The 22,742-nt window shown below is 49.2% G+C and overlaps 1 protein-coding gene across 7 annotated transcripts in view; it reads left to right on the top strand.

Moving 5' to 3' along the window:
- Nucleotides 1–4,349: 4,349 nt before the first annotated feature.
- Nucleotides 4,350–22,742, top strand: part of SLC7A1 (solute carrier family 7 member 1) — an 80,880-nt gene continuing 62,487 nt past the window's right edge. For 2 of the 7 annotated variants that reach the window (XM_078443256.2, XM_078443300.2), the window contains exons 1-2: nt 4,350–4,729; nt 15,063–15,133. The gene's annotated coding sequence lies outside the window, so the exon portion shown is untranslated. Of the gene's footprint in view, nt 4,730–4,977; nt 4,997–13,303; nt 13,610–15,062; nt 15,134–22,742 lie in introns of those variants that run through there. The other 5 variants (XM_078443330.2, XM_078443197.2, XM_078443363.1 and 2 more) reach the window with 4 other exon arrangements.

Genomic DNA, 22,742 nt, shown 5'->3' on the forward strand with positions numbered 1-22,742 from the left:
TGTGTCCTTTCCCTCCCCACCCGGGCCCCCAGGGAACCAGGGCGGTGACAGTTTGCCCCTCAGTTCTTTTTTTTTTTTTTTTTTTTTTAAATTTTTTTTTAACGTTTATTTATTTTGGAGACAGAGAGAGACAGAGCATGAACAGGGGAGGGGCAGAGAGAGAGGGAGACACAGAATCTGAAACAGGCTCCAGGCTCTGAGCTGTCAGCACAAAGCCCGACGCGGGGCTCGAACCCATGGACCGTGAGATCATGACCTGAGCCGAAGTCGGACGCTCAACCGACCGAGCCACCCAGGCGCCCCTGCCCCTCAGTTCTTGAAGGGCCAGCTGACAGCCTTTTCCTGCAAAGTGTCTGGTTGTAAGAATAGTCCTTTATTATAGAAGATGAAACGCTCCAATTTAGTATTTTGCCCGACCCCGCAAATCAGTCTAGGTGTTGAAGTGAATCGCGATGTTCTCTGGGCATTCGTTATGGGCCGGCTGTGCTGCTAAATGCTTTGCGTGCATATCATCGTTTATTCATTACCAGAACCGTAATCCTTATTTGAGAAATGAGGAAGGCGGAACTGGGAGACAAGGAACTAATTTGCCTAAGTATATGTAACTTAGCAGCTGCACAGCCAGGATTCGAAGCCATGTTCTCTGACTGCCGAGCCCGCGTGCTTAACCTGTCCATTACACAGTCTTGAAACACTAGAAAACGAACGGGCTCTGTTTCCTTGATCTGCTTAATAATAATTATTAACTGAATACTTTCTATGTGTAGACCTATACCAGGTGCTTTACATATAGTCAGTCTGTCTATCTATCTATCTATCTATCTATCTATCTATCCTTAATTATATTTTATATAAATGTACATAATATACAGTTGATCCTTCAACAACGCAGGTTTGAATAGTGCAGATCGACACATAATGGATATTTTACAGTGCCCATAACATGTATTTCCTCTTCCTTATGATTTTCTTCATAACATTTCTATCTAGCTTACTTTATTTTAAGTGTCAGCTAGCCAATAGTCAGATCTCTAGCTTACTTTATTGTAAGCTAGAGAAAACAGGGCATACAAAATATATGTTAATTGACTGTTGATGCTATGGGTAAGGCTTCTAGTCAATAGTAGGCTATAAGTAGTTAAGTTTTTGGGGGAGGCAAAAGTTATACACATATCTTAGACTGTGTGGGGGTACAGTGGGTGGGGGAAGAGGGAGTTGGGTGCCCCAACCCCTATTTTGTTCAAGGGTCAATGGTAGAGTCTAATTATATGTATAATAAATAATATATGTAACTATACTACATAGTATCATACTGTATATAATACATGGTGTTTATATAAATTTCCTTTTATATACACACACTATGTACAGTATTTCTATATATACTACAGTTTTAGGTTTACAAAAATCTGAGGGGAATATATGGAGAATTCCCATATACTCCCTTACCCCCCATTCAGTTTTTTATTATTAACATCTTGAATTAGTGTGGGACTTTTGCTATAGTTGATGGGCCAATATTTGAACTCTTATTATTAGCTAAATTTCATAGTTTATATTAAGGTTTACCCTTTGTGTTGTACATTCTAGGGATTTTTACAAATGTATAATAACATGTATCCACAACTACAGTAGCCTTTAAAGTAGTTTCACTGCCCTAAAATACCCTGTGCTTCACCTATTCACCCCTCTCCCCTCTTCCCCCCACAAGCCCTTGGCAACTAATGATCTTATTATTGTCACCATAATTTTGCTTTTTCCAGAAGTTGGAATCATACAGCATGTTGCTTTTCAAACTGGCTTCTTTTACTTAGCAATATACCTTTAATGTTCCTCCTTGTCCTTTTATGCCTTGCTAGCTCATTTCTTTTTGTCAAGAAGTAGTATTCCATTGACTGGATGTACCACAGTTTATTTAGCCAGTCACTTATTGAAGGGGATCTTGGTGCTTCCAAGTTGTAGCAATTACGAATAAAGCTGCTATAAACATTCATGTGTAGGTTTTTGTGTAGACACAACTCACTTGGGTAAATACCAAGGAATGCAATTACTGGCCTGTGTGACAAGGCTATGTGTAGTTTTGTGAGAAATTGCCAAAGTGTCTTCCAAAGTAGCTATTCCAGTTGTCCCTTGCCAGCATTTGGTGGTTTGGCATTTGGGGTTTTTGCTAGTCAATGACTGTGCAGTGGTATCTCATTGTTGTTTTAATTTGCAGTTCCCTAACAACGTATAATGTTAAGTATCTTTTCATATGCTTATTTGCCATCTGTATATCTTCTTCAGTGAGGTGTCTGTTCAGATCTTTTGCCCATTTTTAAAATTGGGTTGTTTTCTCATTGTTGAGTTTTAAGAGTTTTAAGAGTTCATTTAAGAGTTTAAGAGTTCTTAAGGCCAGTACTTTATCAGGTATGTGTTTTGTGAAGATTTTCTCCCAGTCCATGGCTTGTCTCTTCATTCTCTTAACAGTGGCTTTTACAGAGCAGAGGGTTTTAATTTTAACGAAGTCCAACTTACCAATTTTTTCTTTTGTGAATTACGCTTTTTGGCATTGTACCTAAAAAGTCATCACTGAACCTAAAGATCACTTAGATTGTCTCCTCTGTTATGTTCTAGCAGTTTTACCGTTTTGCATTTTACACTTAGGTCTATGATTTATCCTGAGTTAACTTTTGTGAAAGGTGTAAGGTCTGTGTCTAGATTGTTGTTGTTGTTGTTGTTGTTTGCATGCGGCTGTCCAGTTGTTCAGTACCATTCGTTGGAGAGACTATCCTCTCTCCATTGGATTGCGTTTGCCTCTTTGTCAAAGATCAGTTGACTGTTCTGTGGATCTATTTCTGGGATCTCTTTTCCGTCCTACCTTTATACGTATTTTTCTTCCCCCCCCCCCCCCCCCCCCGCCCAGCTTTCCTGAATACATATTTTTCATTCTCACCACGAAGTTGCGCGTATCCAGCAGGTAGTAAAATCCTTACTTTGAAGTTGGGGAAACTGAGGCCGAGAGAGGACAATTTCCCCCGGCCAGCAGCTAGCAGGAAGCAGAGGTAGACGTGAAAACCCCATCCGTCTGACTCTGATTCTCCGCACTTTCTATGTCTCTCTGCTGCCTGATGGTGCTAGGCTGGGACCTGGTCTGTCAAGCTTAACTTTCTAAGATGCTTTGCAGGGCCTAAATTCAAGCATCTCCTTTCCTTAATGGTCTCTGAAATCATGGCTTATTTGCTCCTTGATTCTAATCAAGGTTGCCTGTCACTCATTGGTCCCTTTGGGCCTGCTGTGTGAATCCTAACCTGCCTGAAATTTAGCTTTACTGAAAACATTCAGTCCCTGAATCACACCAGGCTTCCTTCGGTGGGAAGGGGACATCCTTTGATGGCATTATCAGCAAGTGAAGGAAGCTGTGTGGGATTCAGGAAGAGCTCCAGCATGGGAGACGTCCATAATGCAACCCCAGCAGATGGTTTCAGCACCGTACAGCTGAAACTGAAATTCGTTTTGAAACAACACACACCTAGTTGCTTATTAGGACACCAAACACTGTTCACAGTGCATTACCAGTATTAGCCCATTTCTGTGTGTTCATTAAAACCTTTCTGAAGGGGGTGTGTTTAGAAGGTGTGGAAAGGATTCCAAGGTCATGAACACTGTGCTATCGTTTTTCTGTTTTCTTACAAAGTTAGGAGGCTGGCGGGATTCTCTGAGCCGTTCATGTCTCCCGTGTCACAGATTACTGGATCTTTATAGGCTGTGATTCTTGCGTGGGTTTTTGCAGCAAAGAGAGACAGTAAACAGGGAGCTTGTTAGGTGAGCACTGTGGGGTTCGGTTCTAAAGTTTTTGCCATCTCCGGAAGAGTAACTCTGGAAGTAAGCCGCTGGGATCAAGCCACCCGGTCAGGTGTGCTTGTCCTACTGCTAAGGGACCCAGGCAGATTCAGGCTTCCTGGCAAAGGGTGAGGATAAGTTACTCATTAAAAACACAGGAATAGCAAATGATAAAACAATCCAATGACAAAGAAATGAAGATTTATTAAGAACAAAACAAAACGAAACCTTGAAGCGCCTCTCACACGTTTCATTTCTGGAAAAGGAACACTGGACTCGAGCTCGGTGTCAGCTCCGCTCGGGGTGGCACTGCAGAGCCCGCGGCACTGGCCCTGGCCCGCGCGGACGGGCTGTCAGAGGACGGGAGGATGCGGTCGCGCCGCGGGCTCCGATTGGCTGGGCTATGGCAACAAGAGGGCGGGGCAGCCGCGAAAGCTCCGGGAGGCACCGCCCGGCCGGCCCGCCCGCCGGGGGAACCCCAGGTCCGGGCGCAGGGCGCGAAGACGCCCCGCCCCGCCCCCCGCCCCGCCCCGGCCGCTGCCCCGGGCCCGCCGCCGCCACCGCGCCGCACTCCCATTGGTGCCCGGCGGTGACGCGCGCGAGCGGGCCCGAGGCTGCCAGGGCCCGGGGGCGGGCGCTAGGGGCGGGGGGCCGGGCGCACGGCTGATGAAACCCGGCGCCGGAGCCCGCCCGCCCTCCACGCTCCATTCAGTCAGCGCGGGCAGGTGTGAGCCTCCGGTCATCTGCGGCGCGGGGCGCGAGGCCAGCCGGCATCCGCTCCCCGCAGCTCCCGCTCCCCGCGCGCCGCGCCTCCGTCCGAGCCGCCGTCGTCCGGCCGCGCGTGCCTGAGTCCCTCGGAGGACCGGTCCGCATCCTGCCACCGGCAGTCCGCCCGCCCGCCGCCGCCGCGGTGAGTGCCCGGCCCCCGCCGGCGCCAGGGCGGCTGCCCGGGTCCGGGTCACCTTGGAGGGGCCCCCGGCGCCGCGTGGGGCCGCGGGAGGGCGGCGCGGGGAGCGGGGAGGGGCGGGCGCCCGGGGCGCCGGCATCCTCCGGGGTGGGCGAGGGCAGGGCGGGCGCGGGGCTGTGCGCGCGGGGCCGGTGCCCATGCGGCTGTCTCCTCCACCGGAGTCCATTTTGGTTCCCTGAAGGCGCGGTGTGGTGCATGATGCAACACCGAGTGAGTAAGCGTGGACGACCCGGCGCCGCCGTGATGCCGGCCGCGCGCGCGCGCCGGCCAGCGACCCCGCGCCGGGACGCTCGGGGTGGTCGCGGTGGGCAGGGGGCGAGAGCCGGAGCGGGCACGCGGGCCGGCCCGGGAGGCATCCGGAGGCCTGCCCTTACATGGCGCGGAGCGGAGCACCCCGCCCCGCCACGAGGTCCGCGATGTGTCATCGCAGCGGTGGGAGCCCGCCCTGCGGCCGCGGGGGGGGGGGGGTGGTGGTCCCGCGGCAGGTGGCCCGCCTGGGGATAGCGGTTCACCCCCGCACCCTGCCTGCGGCGCCCACCTCTCTTCCCTAGACCTCGTGTCACTCCCCGGCCCGTCGACACCTCTTGTCTGAGTCTCCAGGGTTATTTCGGGCAAGTTCCGCCCCCCCCTGGGTGGGCTTCCTCGTGACTAGATTTGACCTGCGAAGGCTGAGTTCTTCAAGCCTTCCAGATGGTCTGGAGCGAGAGGAAGTTCTTCCGGCTTAATAAAGACAACCTATTCGCAGTGTGTTCCTTTCTGCGTAGTAGGAAACGTCCCAGACTGAGCAGGTCAGGCAGGCGTTCTAAACCCGTGTGTACACAGAGCAGCCGTGAGGCTGTAGTACTACAGCAGCGTGCTATTTTATTTTAGCTCCTTCCTCTTTTCAGCGAGTGTGGGAGATAGGAGTGCTGTTTGACTTGTTAAGATTAGGATACAGACATGTGCCTTCAGCAAGAAAACTACACCTCCCAATACACAGGGTCAGGCTCTCCTATAGAATTAACCTACGGTTGTGTTTTATTGCAGGTTTAGGTACAGGAGGAGAGGGTTGGGATTTCAGTCCCTGGTGTATTTCCCTAAAAATGTGCTCTTTAAAATTTGACCGGGCAGAATTGTGTACGTTTGGCCTGTGGTTGAATTTCCTCGTTGTCTTTAATTGGAATTATAATTTATTAGGGAGTTATCGTAACATTTCTTGTCCTTTATGTTTGGTTCAGATAATAGGAAACCATGATACATTTATTCCCCTGATATTTTTAGTTGGTCTCAGTGGAAATTATCGTTATTTTTATATGAACACACCCTCTGTCATTAAAACAAAAGGTCTCATTTAAGTCACACACAATCAGAATAGAAGTTAGGGAACAAAGTCAACAATGGCTTAAAATAGTTTCTAAAGGTTTAGCATATTAAGATCAGATTTGGTCATTATAAAGAAATCTAAAGAGTGTTGAGGGAGTTCTGACTAACAGGACAAAACTTCATAGAGATCAGAAATGTACACGGTTGTTTGAATCTGGTTTTGAGCCCCCTGAGTGCTCTTATGTGTATAACTATTTGCTGTAGCGGAAAAGGCTTGGAAGACAAGATTGCTGACCTTGGGGAGCTTGAATTCTAAGACACACATTAATTATATTCGGTAAAAATACATGTTTATTGATTGTTCTAGTCTGGAGTTTCTTTTTGCCTAAGGCAAGTAAAAATAATGTAACTATGTTGGAGAGGCCAGCATTGTGTCTAACTGGATTCATCCCTTTCCATTACTATGTATTTGGAGGTACTGGTTTATTAATCCTAGGGAGGAATTTGAAATAGGAATAAGTCCGTCCTTGTTACAGAGAGAAACATTTTCCTCTAACCCGTAGGCATCACGTAGTTATTCATCATTCCACCTGGTTCTTGGTCCTCACTCCAAGCAGGACCTGTGGACGGGACCCTCGTGTTTTTCTGTGTCATTGGCTTCTTTGGGCCTGGGGGCTGTCTCTACCACTGCCTTGTTCCAGTCGAGGGCAGATCTCATGGACCATGAGGACTTGCTTTTACTTTAGATGAAGCGGAGAACCATCAGAGGTTTACTTGAAGTGTTTGTGAAGAAGAGACAGAGGTGGGGGGAGGGGGGGAAGTAGGCAGGCATAGAAGCCTGGAGACCAGTTCAGAGACTTGTGTAACTTAAGTCTGGAATAAAATCCAGCTCCAGGTTATTTGTGCAGAAGAGAGAGTGGCCATGTGTCGTTTCCTTGAGAGGTGGTGGCGACTTGGACCGGGGTGGAGGTGGTAGAAACCGGAGGTGGTTGAGTTCTGCCCCAGCTCTAGACTTAGCTCCTTGTTCCATCTGTAGATTTTAAAGGGAGACTCAACAGGCTTGGCCAGTGGATTCCATGTGTGGCGTGAAAGAAGTTAAATACAGTTCCAAGGAGTAGAACTGCCGTATTAACGGGATGGGGAAGGTAGAGGAAAGAGCATGTTGGGAAGGACCTTTTTTTTTTTTTTTTTTTTTTCCTTAAGTCACAACTGACCGTTTTTAGGTGTTTCCATCCTCAAGGGGCAGAGCTGAACTAGATCTGTCCTCTTGGGGTCCCTTCTCACAAATGCATGACTGTGTCACAGCCACCTCTCCCAGGTTGCTGACCATGTTCCTTTTCACCTAGCTTTCTTGCTGGCTCACACCTAACTGGGGGATCTCTTTGTGCTTGCAGACTCCCTGTGCTTCCCTACCACCCTCCAGTGGACACCTTGGCCGTGGGTTCGTCCCACTGCCGGGATGGGGATCTCTGCCACGTGGGGTGTGCCTCCTTTTTCATTCTTGGGTCTTCAGGGCACCTGCCTTCCAGGGGTTTCTTGTGCCTTGGGTCGCTGGCATCGGATCCCCGGCCAAGGTTCTATCCAGCACAACGATTTAGGTCAAACTTTAGGGGCTTTTCTTTTCTCTTTCTCCATAATCCACCCTCCCCCCCCCCCCCCCATCCCCAATGCTGACTCCAAAGAAGCTTTGAATATAAGCACCCCTGCAGTTGTTCAAACTGCGCCCTGATTTATCACGGGAGGTTTAGTGCATTTGCCACCTGTGGGTCAGAAGAATGGGCAACAGATTGGTAAAACGATTTGGTGGACTGCTAAATGGGTTCATTCCATTCTAAAGGCATTCCTTCAGATACGCATTGGCAGCGCTGTGAGTGAAGCCCTTTACGTTACCCATTGGTCTGGATTCATTCCTCCCAGAAGCATAGGCTGTAGGAAAGACCTTTCTGGACTTTAGGATTGATTCTGGCATAGAGTTGACCCATCCTGCCACACCCAGTGTCTGTTCTTTGGCTTTCCCCCTCTGTTGATTGTCAGTAACTGTTCGGACTACCAGATCGTACAAACTGTGTAAACAAGTTAGAGCCGTGTGTGGTTAGAGGCCTTTACAGCTTCAGTGGAGCCTGAGATGATGTGCCCTGAAGGAGGTTGCTTTGGGGAGCCCAGGACGAGTAGTACCAACCCTAGGCTTCTGGAGTCCTCGCTTTGCTACTCTGCGTGCAGCTCCCAGAGCATTTAGACTCTCCCAACTCAGTAGACCTGCTCCATCCACAGACTGGGGAAGCCTTCCCTCGGCCTCACAGCAAAGAAGCTCACAAACTATGACTTCCATAGTGTACTTTAGAAGAGTCAAGGTCCCAAATCAATACATTTAGATTTCTTCCGTGGAGTAAGTTCTTTCTATTACCAGTCTGTTATTCTGATTATGGGAACCAGAAGTCAAGCTCAGGGAAGCCTTCAAAGGCTGCTGCCAGGTGGACGTTTCTGGAGGTAGAAGAGCGTCCCTTAGTTGGGCCGTGTGTAGTTCTGTATCCTCTCTCCCTTTTTCCTGAGTGGATTGTCAGCCTTTTCTCCCTTTTTCTGGAGGCGCAGAGGGCATGGGCGGTTGTGTTCCCTTAACATTCCATATTTCTGCTATAGTGCTTTCTCCAGAATATTTGTTCAGATAACGTTCTTGACTGTGAGAACAACTAAATATTTTCCCGTTTGTTTAGGAATGGGACCTGCATGCTGTGTTCTCCATGCGTAGCGAGTTCTCCATTGTAGAGACCACTTAGCAGGTGGTCTAGAGACTCTGGCTGCAGGGTGGGGGGGGGTAGCCTCTGCTCTGCGTGGCCACCCTGAGTTCCCCACGGGGCCATGCACTGCGGGGCCAAAGGAGATGCCATGGATCTTGTCATGCAGAAAGTTCTGGGTCCTGGAGTGCGGTCTGCGTACAGGATAAGTGCCTTTCCTATCGTATTTTTCATATTTAAAGTCTTTTCCATATTGTTGGCGTAATAATCGGCTCTTAGTGCCAACCTTGTAGGATTGAGAGGATTTAAATGAGCTAATCTATGTTATGTACTTGACACGGCTTCTGGTACATACCAAGTGCTTCAAATAAATGGTAACTATTATACTGGAAAGAAAGCTCAGTTCTTTGATTTAGGTGTGGAGAAAAGTAATTCCTAGGACAAGTTTGTTTCAGTCTCCCATTTTGCCAGGGGGTTAAAACACAGTCCCTTTCCCTTGCAATTGTGTCTGTATTGCGGGGCTCGGACATAGTGCCAAGGTTTTGGGGGGACATTGAGCTTTTGAGGCATCTGCTGACCCAGGTCTAGGATCTGTGGATATGACCTTAGTTCCTGTATCATTGTCCCCTTTAGACCTGGAGGGCGGTCTCTACCACTGTCCTTTTACAGTTGAGGTCATTCTTTGGCCTTTTTGCTACAATGGGGAAGGGAGATATGGCGGGGAAGAACCACGGTCTCTGGGGCTGTGTTGGCTCTGACTGCCTCGGTGACCTTGCAACCATAAGCCCTCTGGGGATCAGGGACTGCTCTGGGTGTGTTGGAGGTCAGGTTCCTTTAGATGTCAGATCCACGTACTTTGGGTTTAGCCACTCCTTGTCCCTCTGGAAAGCGGAGCTCACAGCCTCATTCTCGGTGCTTGCTGGTGTGTGTCCGTGTGTGCACGCGTATGTGAGTAACAGTGTGGGTGTGTGTGCGCGTGCGTGCTGGGGTGATCTGCCCTCGTCAGTCATCCTGATCCCCCACATGTTTTGTCCAAATTACCCTGACAGCTTTGAGTTTGAAAACCGTAGCCACACAGTTAGAGCCATCTCTGTTTTCCACCTTATTTCCTCTCTTCCTTGAGGTGGCAACGTGGGATCCCCTAAGTGCCTTGGGGTGGAGGTGGTGGACGCTTCGGGGGGGGGGGGCAGCAGTGGGAGGGAAGGGCGCAAACCCGCTCTTACCCGCTCTTACTGTTGCTTCATCGCGGTGTTGTAACTGTTGTCTTCCCATCTTAAGGTCAGCTTGGAAATGTTCTTTTCTTCTGTGTCTTCTTATCTGTCTACCAAGTACCATTAGCCAGAGTCTGTTACATCAAATAGGAAGGAAGGGAGAGGCCCAGGGCAGGGTAAGATGAAGAATCACAAGCGTGTGGTGAGTACTCACTGCGTACTTGGCATTCTGTGTCTTCACGGAATCCTCATAGCCGCCCAGTGAGGTTGATGCCACTATTTTGAGAGATGGGAAACGGAAGCCCTGAGAAGTGGTGCAAGTTGCCCACAGGCACGCGCTCGGGCAGTCGGTGGCAGAGCGAGGATTGGACCCCTAGGGGCCCGGCTCAGAGTCCCGACCGTCAGTGTGCCTTAGGGCTGTTTGCGGCAGCCTGTACGGGCCCCGGCCTCTCCTGGGACCGCGTTCTGGCACGCACACGCAGCAGGCAGTGCCAGGCCTGAGGTTTCAGCCCGTGCACCCGCGGCCGCTCAGCCCCACATCCCCCTTGTTTCTGAGCGAGTCCCGGAGCTGCGGAGCCCGCCGTGCCACTGGACGGTGCCCTGCTTTTCCTCCACTCCCGCTGGCCTGGAACACAGCGCTTCCCCCCCTCTGTGCCCAGAGCGGAGCCCTGTGTTCGTGGCACGGCTGGAGCTCTGGTGCCCCGGACAGCTGTGCAGGGAGGTGTCCAGACGGGGAGCCGGCGTGGGTGTCGGACGTCAGGAGGGCCGCAGTCTCCCTGGGTCGCAGTTTGGCATCCTCGTCACTGGAGCAGAATGGATATGGGACTTGCCGCCCAGGCCACGGGAGAGCCCTGTTTTACTCCTGCACGTCCAGCCGTCTTGGCTCGAGGAGAGCCCTCTGCAGGGAGGAGAGCCCTCTGTGGGAACCAGGGACGGCGTGTGGGACGAAGTCGGCCGCCCTCTGGAGACCTAGGTCTTGACTCTGTTGATCAGTGTGCTGAGGCTGGCTGTCCCAGGCAGGGTAGCAGCCAGGGCCATGAAGCTGGCAGGTGGAGGGAGGGAAGTGTTCCAACCCCCTCCTGCCTTTCTCCATTTCTCCTGTGCTCTCCCCACCTTGTTTGTATAACGTTTCAAACTTAAAAGTTGCAGTAGTACAAGGAAGCCCTGTGTACCCCTTTCTTAAATTAACCCATTCTTTAACTTTTTCCTTCTATTCTTCTATGTAGGTATCTATGGCTTTATCTCCATTGATCTGTCTGCACACACCTATATGCGTTTTTTTTTTTTCCCTGAGTGATTTGAGAGTAAGCTGAAGACATCATGCCTTTTATTTACCCTACCCCTACATCCTTCAGTGTGTATTTCCTAAGAATAAGGATGTTTTCTTGCATGACCACGGTGTGTTATCTGAATCAGGAAACTGAACATTGATACACATTTGATATACGTTGCTATCTAGTCCACGGTCCGTATTCAACTTTCACTTGTCCAGATAATGTCCTTTATAGCCATTTCTCTCTACATATAATTAATGTGTAGATGCATAAAAATATATATGACTTTAGTGTGTATGGGAGGGGATCTTTCAGAGGAACTGTGGTCTAAATTTCTCATAAGCCTCTTTTTAGAAAATGTTTATTTCTGGGGCGCCTGGGTGGCTCAGTCGGTTAAGCGTCTGACTTCAGCTCAGGTCACGATCTCGCGGTCCGTGAGTTCGAGCCCCGCGTCGGGCTCTGGCCTGATGGCTCAGAGCCTGGAGCCTGCTTCCGATTCTGTGTCTCCCTCTCTCTCTGCCCCTCCCCCGTTCATGCTCTGTCTCTCTCTGTCTCAAAAATAAAACGTTAAAAAAAAAAAATTAAAAAAAAAAAAGAAAATGTTTATTTTTGAGAGAGAGAGAGTGCACACAGGACAGGCCTGGGGTGGGGGGGGAACAGGGGATCCTAAGCGGGCTCTTGCTGACAGCAGAGAGCCTGATGCGGGGCTCGAACTCACCGGCCATGAGATCATGACCTGAGCCAAAGTCTGACCCTTAGTCGACTGAGCCACGCAGGCACTCCAATCTCATAAGGGTCTTTAAGAAAAATTGTTTCTGAGTGTTCGAATGCTCATTGTGAAAAATTTGGAAACCAGAAAAATAGAAGAGAACGGGAAAACAAAAACCATTTGTTATTCCAGTGCAGGAGCTTAGCGCCAGGCTAGGTAAGGGGCTTGCAGAAAGGTGAGTGGAAGACTTCCACTCAGGGTGACCTGGTCACCCAGACCTACACCCCAAACACCCAGGGCAGGAGCCTATGGCATCCTTGGGCTGTGAGGAGGAGCGGGCTCCCTGTCTGGAGCTGGGCAGAGTGGAATCTTTCCTGCTCCTGCCCACTTCTTGGGCGGTCGCCCCCCTGAGCAGCTGAACTGAACCACCTCGGGGCAGGCGAGAGTGGAGATCCTTAGTACCCAGAACTTGTTCAAGACTTGAAAAGAAATGTTGCAGGTCCTCTCTTGTCCGCTATGTACCCCTGACTTCCTAGACTTGGCAGAAGGGGAGGTTGGGCACGGGGCCTCGATCCAAGAAATGGCACTGGCCGCTTGGCAGATAATTTGTGGTTATTTAACATGGTTGTTAGGCTTGCCTGTTGTTGAACCTCTTGGGCCCCCACGAGTGGGCCAGTGGAGAAATCGGGCCAAATTCTTCTTCTTTTTTATTTTTTAATTTATTTTAGAGAGAGTGCACGGACAGGGGAGAGGGCAGAGGCGGGGGAGAGAGAATCTTAAGCAGGCTCTGTGCTCAGTGTGGAGCCTGATGCAGGGCTTGATCTCACGACCCTGGCATCATGACCTGAGCCAAAATCAAGAGTTGGACACTCAACCCACTGAGCCACCTAGGCTCCCAGAGGTGAAATTCTACATTGTGAATTTTGCTCTTTGTTAGTAACTGTGCTGCCCTCAAGTTTCTAGGGGAAAGTTCCAAAACTTCCATGTGAAGGGTGGATCTTGCTCCCGCATTTCATTTATCCAGGCCACGCCCTTAGTCATTACCAGCAGTAACTGAAAGGGGCTCACTTTTTCCTGGCCCCGAAGGGGACTTTGCTGAGTGGTTTTGTTCCAAGAAGCTGTGACGTCCACGGCTTCCCATCCTTTGGACCTCAGTTTCCCTGAGCTGTAGTCCTACATTATGTGTGAAAAAGGGCTTCTGAAGGGCGTGATCAAAAGCCTCAAGTGTTTTTCCATGTGTTTATTTTTTCTTCTCCTGCACCAGACCCTCTCCTTGAAGGAGCTGGCCTTGAGAGTGACACGGTGGGCAGACGCCCAGATGGTGGACGCCCCGCTGAGGCCACGGAACTCCTAACCTGGATGGGCCAGGACCCGGAGGGCTGCTCTTCAAAGAAACCCTTTGAAGTGCAAACATTTCCTTTCCTGAAAAGAAGGGAAATTGAAATGAAAACGTATTGTTCTGTGCAGACAATGTTCTCTTGGATCAAAGAGGGAGTGAGGCTTATAAAGGGAGATTCACAAATTAGACCTTCATGTGGTGCAAGGTGAGGAAGGTGTCGCCGTGTTGACGTCCGCTGCCCGGGGTCTGTGAGTTGGTAAGATTGTATTGGTCTCCCCTACCTAAGGTCCTAAATCTAGGTTTTACATGCTATATTTGACTGTGTCTCTTGTTTGTATTTTTGTCTTGTGGTAAGCATTTAGAAATGTCTTTTGGTAAATTATGACACCATGTAGAATGGAATATTACGTAGCCATTGAAATTGTGTGTTTTTTTTTTTTAATGTATTTATGTATTTTGAGAGAGAGAGAGAGAGCACAGGAGAGAGGGAGAGGTAGAGAGAAAGGGAGACAGAATCCCAAGCAGGCTCTGCACTGTCAGCGCAGAGCCCGATGCAGGGCTCGAATTCATGAACCGTGAGATCATGACCTGAGCCGAAATCAAGAGTTGGACGCTTAACCGACTGAGCCGTCTACGCGCCCCCAAAATGGTATTTTCTTTCTTTCTTTCTTTTTTTAATGTTTACTTCTGAGAGAGAGACAGAGACAGAGAGACAGAGGGTGAGCAGGGGAGGGAGAGACAGAGACAGAGAGACAGAGGGTGAGCAGGGGAGGGGCAGAGAGAGAGCGAGACAAAGAATCCGAAGCAGGCTCCAGGCTCTGAGCTGTCAGCACAGAGCCCGATGTGGGGCTCGAACTCACCAACCGGGAGATCGTGACCTGAGCTGAAGTCAGACGCTGAACTGACTGAGCCATCCAGGTGCTCCCAAAAATGGTATTTTCAAAGAATATTTGATGTTATGGAAAAACTTTGCTGTCGAAAGTGAAAGTGAAGTCTGGATACGATTTTCTGTGTTCAGCGTTATCTTATCTGAGGTCTATGTATTTGCGCAGAAAGAAAACACTATTAAAATTGGACTTTGGTTTGTTCACTGCTCTGTACGTAGCACCTAAAGTGGTGCTCCACAAATATTTGTTAAATAAATATTTTCATAATTAGTGAAACAGTAGTGTTCTAAAGGAGGAAATGTCTTTGGGCTAAATAGTAACATTTTGGCAGGTGGAAAGAATAATAAATACTTTAGATTTTTATTGTACTTTTGCCCTGGCATCTCTGTTTGGGGTTTATTTTGGGGGTTTTTTTGGTACAAATATGTGCCACATTTTGTGCTTCAGTACCAATCAGGCTACGAATGAGTGACTTTGACATTTCTAGTTTTCAAATAATCCTGTTGTGTTGAAATTAGAGTATCAGAATATTAAATTTTTCCTGGGTTGGCTATTAGGCACTTTCACAGATGGGGTAAAATTACAACATCTTTTTACATACTCTGTAGCTGATGTACCATCAGAGTGGCTTGTCCTGTCCTGTTGAGAATTTTTACCTGATTTGTCTAGGATGTCTCATCTTTAAGCATCAGTCCTACCAAGAGACACCTACACGATGTCCTGATTTCTAATTTATAAGTTCTGTAACGACACAGCGTCGCATTCTTACCTGCAAGGTAGGTTAGCTTTGAAAATGGCCCTGATGTCGTGATTTTTTTGCAGGGAGGATGCATGTTCCAGCTGCCCATACCGCTCTCTGGTGATATCGTTTCGTTCTTATCAGAAGGACACAGGTACTTAGTTTTCAGAGCTGTGCTGGCTGCCTTTCCACCTGCCCTCCACACAGGGTTCTGGAAACCTGGTCTTTGGGAAGGCTTCCTTCAGGCTGTGTTTGGGATAGGGCTGGTCGTGCCCGCACAGTGGTTCTCCTGAGGGTGGAGGCTTTCAGACTCCTCTGGCTGCAATCCACAGTAAGAAATCAGTGTATCCTGTGATCAAGTACACACACAGGCACATACACGTCTGTAGATTTAAATGAAAGTTTTTGTGAAACAGCACCCATTCTTGTACCTGCGGTGCACTCCGATACTTTTTGTTTCTCTTGCATGAAAAAAAAATGCTGGTGGCAACTTGCAGTTTGCAAACACTGTTAGGCTTGGGCACGCTAGCCCGCGAACCCACCTGCCGCTCCGCCTTGATGTCCTGAATTTCAGGTTCCCTGGGCTTGGGCCTGGGCGTAATTCTCTGTCCAGACTGGTTTGGACAGAGACAGCCAGAGGGTAGAGGTTTCTTTTCGTGGTGGCGTGGGAGTTTCTAACCGAAGTGGACATTTCTTGTTTGTGACGATTCCCAACAAGGTGAATGGGGACACAGGGCAAGACCTGTATGAATTCCTCCTGTGGTTTCCTGCTGATGCAAACTAGATGGCTCTTGCCTTCGCTGGCCTCACATGCTGGTGGTTTTGAAGGTGGCCCGGTCAGGCTGTGTGTGAATTTTCAGAGATGGCTCAGAGTTTGTTAGTTTCAGCACTTTGAAAAGCCTTTTTTTTTTTTTAATTTATTGTATTCATTATGAGTTGAGGAAGAACCTATCTGGGCAATGAGCCTTTTAGAGTTAAGGATTTATAGGAAGAAGAGGGAGAAAAGATACTCTAATAGAAATATTAATTTTTGGACTCCTAAGTCTGGTGGATTAAAATTGAACAGTGTGGTATAACATTAGCAATAGCAATCGTGCCATTAGTTTTCCTTGAAAAGTTAGAATGGGTTTTACATAAACGTAAATCTTACCTGAGAATTGTTTGAATTTTTTTTTTTTTTTTTGCCTAGAAAATAAATATTTTTTAAGGACAAGCCTGTGTATATAATCCTTAAAACAATTGTAAATCAAGGGAATTGATTGTAGGAACAAAAGCATGGTAAAAGAACAGAACCAGAAGAAGATAAATTGCCTACTTTGTTGAAACATTGTACAAATATCTGTCCTTGTTTCTTGTAAACTTCTTTTATTTATTATGCTCCTCTATAAAAGCATATAGAGCACTTAGTTTACAGTCTTTTAAAAACTCTTCGGCACGATGCAGATATTACCACCACTGTTGATACTATTTGAGAAGAATCATCATGAACTTGATTTTATGATCTTAGATATGTTAGTATTATGCGAATTAGGGGATAATCTATGATTTTAATGGCTTAACACATCCCCTATAGATCTATAATCTCAAATTTGTAGCAGCTAGTTTTGCTTTAAAAAAATACTTTTGTTGGAAGACATTTCTTTCTTTCTAGAGGGCAATTTTGGATGATATTAGGCAAGACCATTCATTAATTCTTTGGGTTATCTGAATTGAACTGGGAAGAAAGTCTTCCTACTGTCAGAGTTGGGTACAATCAGAATTTTGGAAAGTTATCAGGTGTAGTTTGTGGTAGGATTCTCTCAGGTCTATGTCTGGTGAGTCAAGGCAGGGGGATTGCCATTCTGGATTTCTTGGGTGACTTCGAATGGGGGCAGAGGCTGGGGAGGAGAACATACTCCGCACAAAGTCCCAGCACTTTCCCGTTGCTCCCGGCTGCCTGTTGACTGTTTTGCCTTGAGGATCTGCAAGGGAGCTCTTGCTGAATCACCCTGGAGAGCCTTTGAGCTGGTGGGAGATTTGGGGCCTCTTAAGGGCTTAGGGGTGTTGGCACCTCAGGAGGGGTCTCTTTCCAGCTAGGTATGTGGCTGTGCACAGGAAGGAAATACCATTTGCCCTGGAGAGACGACGGGAGCAAGGAGAGAGGGATGGGAGTGATCCCTCCATCCTGATGCGTTGTGGGAACAAGCAATGCAGCCCCAAATTCAAAGGAGCAGTGATTCAGAAACTGTGGTTCCCTCCCCTTCTCCCTAGAATTGTTCTTGCTGCCAGACAACAGCTGCTCTTGAGCTAGCAGGACCGCGTGGTCCACTTTGTTACGTGTGTGGGCATGGATGTAGGCTCCTTTAAAATTCCACAGCCTGGAGGCTCACTTGGTTGAACGTCAGACGTCAGCTCAGGTCGTGATCTCACGGTTTGTGAGTTCGAGGCCCGCGTTGGGCTCTGTGCTGTCAGCCGAGAGCCTGAAACCTGCTTCAGATTCTGTGTCTCACCACCCCCCCCCGCCCTCTCTGCCCCTCCCCTGCTCATGCTCTGTCTCTCTCTCTCTCTCTCTCTCTCTCTGTCAAAAATAAATAAACATTAAAAAAAAATTTTAATTCCATGGTCTGAGGCCATAGCCCTGCTAGGCCTAGACTTCACCAACGGCCTGCACCTACAGATGCGGTTGTACACTAATAAAATAGAAATTTGAACCTGGGGTTGAGACTAAGCATGTAGTATTTTGTTTCTGGAAATGTAGTACCCAAAGCAAGAGACTTCCACTGTCACTGGATTTTGCGATACGCTCCTTGGTTATTACTTTTACTCCTCCGTCACTATCTAGAAAGCATGGAGTAGGTACACACATATGGATTGGGCAGATGTAAGGGGGCAGGCATTAAAGACAGAAAAGGAATACGTTTCAGCAAGCGTGTAAGTGAAATAAAATAGAGGCTTTCATAGCCTAAAGTCAAACTTCAGGTGTCCTTTAACCACCCGGCCCAGTACGTGCACAGAGATCCTCCCCTGGGGAGCCTCCCTGAAAAGCAGGTCCGGGGTGGGCGTGTCTAACCAGCTCCTGGGATCTCTTGGACTAGCAGGCATCCATAAAACTGCCGGAACCTGGAATGAAGCGAGGAGACCTCCAGCTCCCCGGGACAGGGCCCGGGCACATGTGGCTCCAGAACCTGGAAGCGGTCCCTGGTGTGGAGCAGATGCTCAGAAGACACCTTTTCAAGAACTGAGGCGCCTGTCACAGAGCTGCATGCTTCAGTGCCCTTGGGGCGGGAGGGGTGTACTCAGGTCTGACTGGCCTGGTTATCTGTTGACAGCCGACTGCAGGTAGGAAGTGGTAATCGTCAGCAGAGGTGGGGCTCCTCACCATGGGACAAGTGGCAGCTGAGGCCCTGGCAGCAGGAGAGGGACGGCACAACATGAAAGGAGATGCAAGAACTAAATAACAGGGGCGCCTGGGTGGCTCAGTCGGTTGAGCGTCCGACTTCGGCTCAGGTCCCAGTCTCGCGGTTCGTGAGTTCGAGCCCTGCGTCGGGCTCTGTGCTGACAGCTCAGAGCCTGGAGCCGGCTTCAGATTCTGTGTCTCCCTCTCTCTCTGCCCCTCCCCTGCTCATGCTCTGTCTCTCTCTGTCTCAAAAATAAATACAAACATTAAAAAAAATAATTTAAAAAAGCCCACTATGGTTTAGGATGCTTCCGCAAGGTGGCCAGCAACCCGACCCCATTTCAGGAGGTCTGTGTGCACGACCGTCTGCAGCTCCGTGCCTCAGTTTCCCCATTCGAAAAATGGTGAAAGTGACAGTCCCCACGTCGTAGGCTGTGTTGAGGATCAAAGAGATAAAGTGAGTTTAGAACATTGCCCGGTATTGAATAAATGTGAGCTATGTATTTTATATCAGGGTTGGCTGGCCTATAAAGGGTTAAGCTGCAGTAGGCGTGGGAGGGTCCTGCCAAGTGAAACATCCAGTTCCTGAGGTTGCACATACATGTGTTGTTACTTTGCTGGTGGAGGAGGAGGTGTAAATTAACACTCAAAAGTGATTCCTCCAGAAGGCTGGGGAGTGGTGCACGTGGGCTCAGGAGAGGTTGCTACTTGTTTTCTCTTAGTCAGGAAATTCTTCACGCAAGAGATGGATGTCAGGCGCTTTCTAATTAAGGGGTGGGGGGAGACGTGCCAACGGACGGGGCATGGCGGTGCCAGAGCGGCTGCAGGCGGCGAGGTTCCGCGTCCCCTGCTCGGAAGACCTTAAACCAGGATGCCCCTGGGCAAAGGAGGGCCTGTGTCTGGGCGGACGCTCAGGGGTTTAAGCCCCCTTGCGGTTCGGTGTGTTTGGTTTTAGGCAGTCGTAGGAATGGATGGCTGAAGGTAAAAGGGGTGCTTGTCGGTGAATCCTGTCCGCCTTCGGCCTCCCAGGGGCGCTGGCTTGGCCAAGGGGAGAGACTTGGAATAGTTGGGGGAGAACTTACCTGCTTTTGACAGTCTTTCAGTTAGAAGGTTTGTGCTTAGTACACGTATTTGCACTGGGACATTGAAAGTAGGGAAGAAAGCAAGGCAGAACGGTTTCTCCAAAAGCTCTGATATGGTCCTGTTTCCCCATGTTTCACTGCAGATGGGGTGAAAACATCCAGAAGCCCTCCAAAATGTGTTGATACCTTTTCACAAGGTTACAAAAGCGGGGGGGCGGGGGGGGGAGGCGTGAGGAAGAAGCAACAGGAATTAAATGGTATTAAATTCAGTGAGTGTGAGTTTTATTTTTGCTGTGTTGTCTGGTTCATTAATTCATATGCTCATTAGAAATCTTTCTGTCAAATGGTATATAAAAGCATCATTTACATTTTTTTTCCTCTAAATTTGGGCTTGTAATCGCTTCTGTAAAAACTCGTGAGCCAAGACCGGACTCTGTAGGGAGGTCCGGGAACGGCGGTGGTGATGGTGCGGTCAGGGTGTGGAGGGGACTGACCGCTGCCCCGCACTCCATGCCCTCTCGTACCTTCTGCATTTTGCCTTCTGCATGAAATCCCATGACGGCATCGTTTCTTTGAGAAAACCAGCCTTAATTTATGGCATCTCATACGGGGGTGTAGAGGGCGGTTTACACTTCCCAGTCTGTAGAAACCTGCACGTTGCTTATTTGTCTCACCAGGCCTTCAGATGAGCAATGAATTACCCAGGGGAAACTTTGCAGTTGGGCCTGTGAATAGTCAATCGGCTCTGTAGCACTCTCGCCTTGGCAGAGACAGGGCTTTATAGTTCAGCAAAGCGGCCAGGTAAGGAAATTAAGACCTGTTTTAAGGTATAAAAACGCCTTGTAAAGGAGAAGGCTGTGTATACCATCCAGCGCATGTTCTCTCCATGCCCGTCTGTGTGTTGTCTGAATACGAGGGGTAACTTGTAGAATACGGGTTTTGGTTTGTTTTTTTTTTTAATTTTTTTAATGTGTATTCATTATTGAGAGATAGAGACTGAGCGTGAACAGGGGAGGGGCAGAGAGAGGGGGAAACAGAATCCAGCAGGCTCCAGGATGCAGGCTGTCAGCACAGAGCCCGACGCGGGGCTCGAACTCACACACTGTGAGATCATGACCTGAGCCGAAGTCGGACGCCCAACCGACTGAGCCACCCAGGCGCCCCAGAATACGGGTTTTTTTTCTGAATGTGCAAGGACGTCAGACGCAGAGAGGAAGCACGGGCTCTAACCATGGCTTGATGAGAGGTGGTTAGCGCCGAAGGTCCTTTGTCTTTTGCTGCCCAGCCGCAGGGTCCCCCTGGGGATTTATCACGTCTTCCTCTCCAAGGAAGGCCACATTTTCTGCTTTCGCATTCAGATGAGATTGGACCAGGAGACTGTCTTTGGGGTTTCCGGCCCTAAGCGGGAAGTTGGTGACGTTCCATGATTATGGAGCTGCTAAAGAGCTCCGTGCGGCTTGGTGTCCATACCATAAAAGTGGGTGTGGAGTGGGAACGGTAGTAATCTGATGTAGTGGAAAACAGATGGTTTGGTGTTAGGTTGGCGCAAAGGTCTTCACTAAGAAGCGTCCCCTTGTCTGTGTCAGTCCAGAAATGATGAGCCGGGTGACTACTGCAGCCAGGGGAACACAATGGCTCCTGTAAGAAAAAAAACAGAAGGACCTGGCAACCAGCATCCCCACGGTCCACCACACTCTCACCCCTTCCCCCTTAGCAGTCTTCCAGAAGAGCCCGTGCTGGTCCGAATTGTGCGTTCCCTAAGTGCATCTCAGGGAAGAGTGAGGAGTTTGGACCAAGTGTTTCGAGGTCCCGCACGGCACTTGTGGATGTTTACCCTTGGGCAAGGGCAAGAACTTTCCAGCAGGGGCAGCCGGCCACCGGTGTCAGGCCCTTGGCAGCAGTGTCCTCTTGTGCGGGGCGTCTCCTGCGGAGGTTCTGGAATGTCGGGATAGGTCATGAGCAGCCCAGTCCCACGCTATCTCACCAGGGAGGAAGCTCGAGAGACGTGATTTTTCCCAGGACTCGCCAGCCATACACGTCAAAATATATACAGCCCCCATCAAAGGAAACAGAAAGCAAACTCGCCCGTGAAGCCACCCTGCCTGAGTTTAGGGTGAGCCCTTCAGCAGCAGCAGCGGGCGCAGAGCCCCTCCGAGGCTCCGTGTTGTCGTCTCCAGACAGTGGTCTTCTGCTGCGGAAACGGTGTTTACGGAAAACCCTTCACCGTGTTCTTGCTTCTGCTTCTCCCCCACCTCCTCTGAGAGACTTATTTCTCCTTAGTGGAATGAAGAAAAAAGCCTGAAAGAGAAGGGACAGGTTCTTGCCTGCTTCCTCGCATCACATGCAGAGAAAAGGGCACGCGTGACTCTTTTTCATGCTGCTTTTGACAGGCTGTGACAGGGAGCCAGTATGGGGGGTATCGAAGGGTCACCGCTTCTCCGGCGGTGGGTCTTCAGACTGCACGGAGCACCTGACGTCCAGGGAGAAATAGCAGTGGAGGGCGGAGGGTCCCGGACTCGCCTTTGTCTCCGCTTGGGGCAGCATTCCCTTGGTGGCTGCTTCCTGGGGCAGACCCGCCTGGGGACAGATGGCGGGACATTGGGCACCTTTCGCGGGCTTCAACTTCAAGGACTCCCCCCCCGCCCCCCTCTTCTTAAGGGCGTTCTGTCCAAGGTCCTTTAGATTTGCCTTAGTGGACGTGATCCGGCTGATGATCGAGCTTTCTGATTTAGATATGCAGATGTGCGTATATAAAAATAACACACCGGTGTATCAAACAGCACACTCCGCTGTGCCACCGGGTTCATATAAGGTTCAAAGGAGGACAAAGGATGGCAAAGAGTCAAATTTGCAAAAAAAGATTTCACTTGTACAGCTGAAGTTCAGAAGTCTTAAATATCTGCCCTCTGGACAGAAATCCGATAAGGGTTGTATTACAGAAGAGGGGAAATTTTTAGTCTTTGAGTTCCAGAGGCTTTGGCCTTGTTTGAGAATGGAGGAGAGTTTGTGGGAGGGTTTACTGGAAGATTTGGGACTGCCCAGTGTGGCAATACCAGGAAAAAGAGGTGTGACCAGAGTTTGAAGCTCCCGTAGGCCAGGGCAAGGTGAGCCTGCAGATTTATCAGCCATTTCTGGAAGTCAGAGGCTGTCCCTTGTCAGGACTTCAAAATGTCTTAGGATAAATACAAAGCAAATAGTGCTTGGGGCTCTTGGGTGCCTCAGTCGGCTGAGCGTCCAACTCTTGATCTCAGCTCAGGTCTTGATCTCAGGGTCGTGAGTTTGAGCCCCACGTTGGGCTCCGTGCT

The sequence above is a fragment of the Panthera onca genome, chromosome A1, assembly GCF_046562875.1.
Source record: "Panthera onca isolate mPanOnc1 chromosome A1, mPanOnc1 haplotype 2, whole genome shotgun sequence".
Lineage (NCBI taxonomy): Eukaryota > Metazoa > Chordata > Mammalia > Carnivora > Felidae > Panthera > Panthera onca.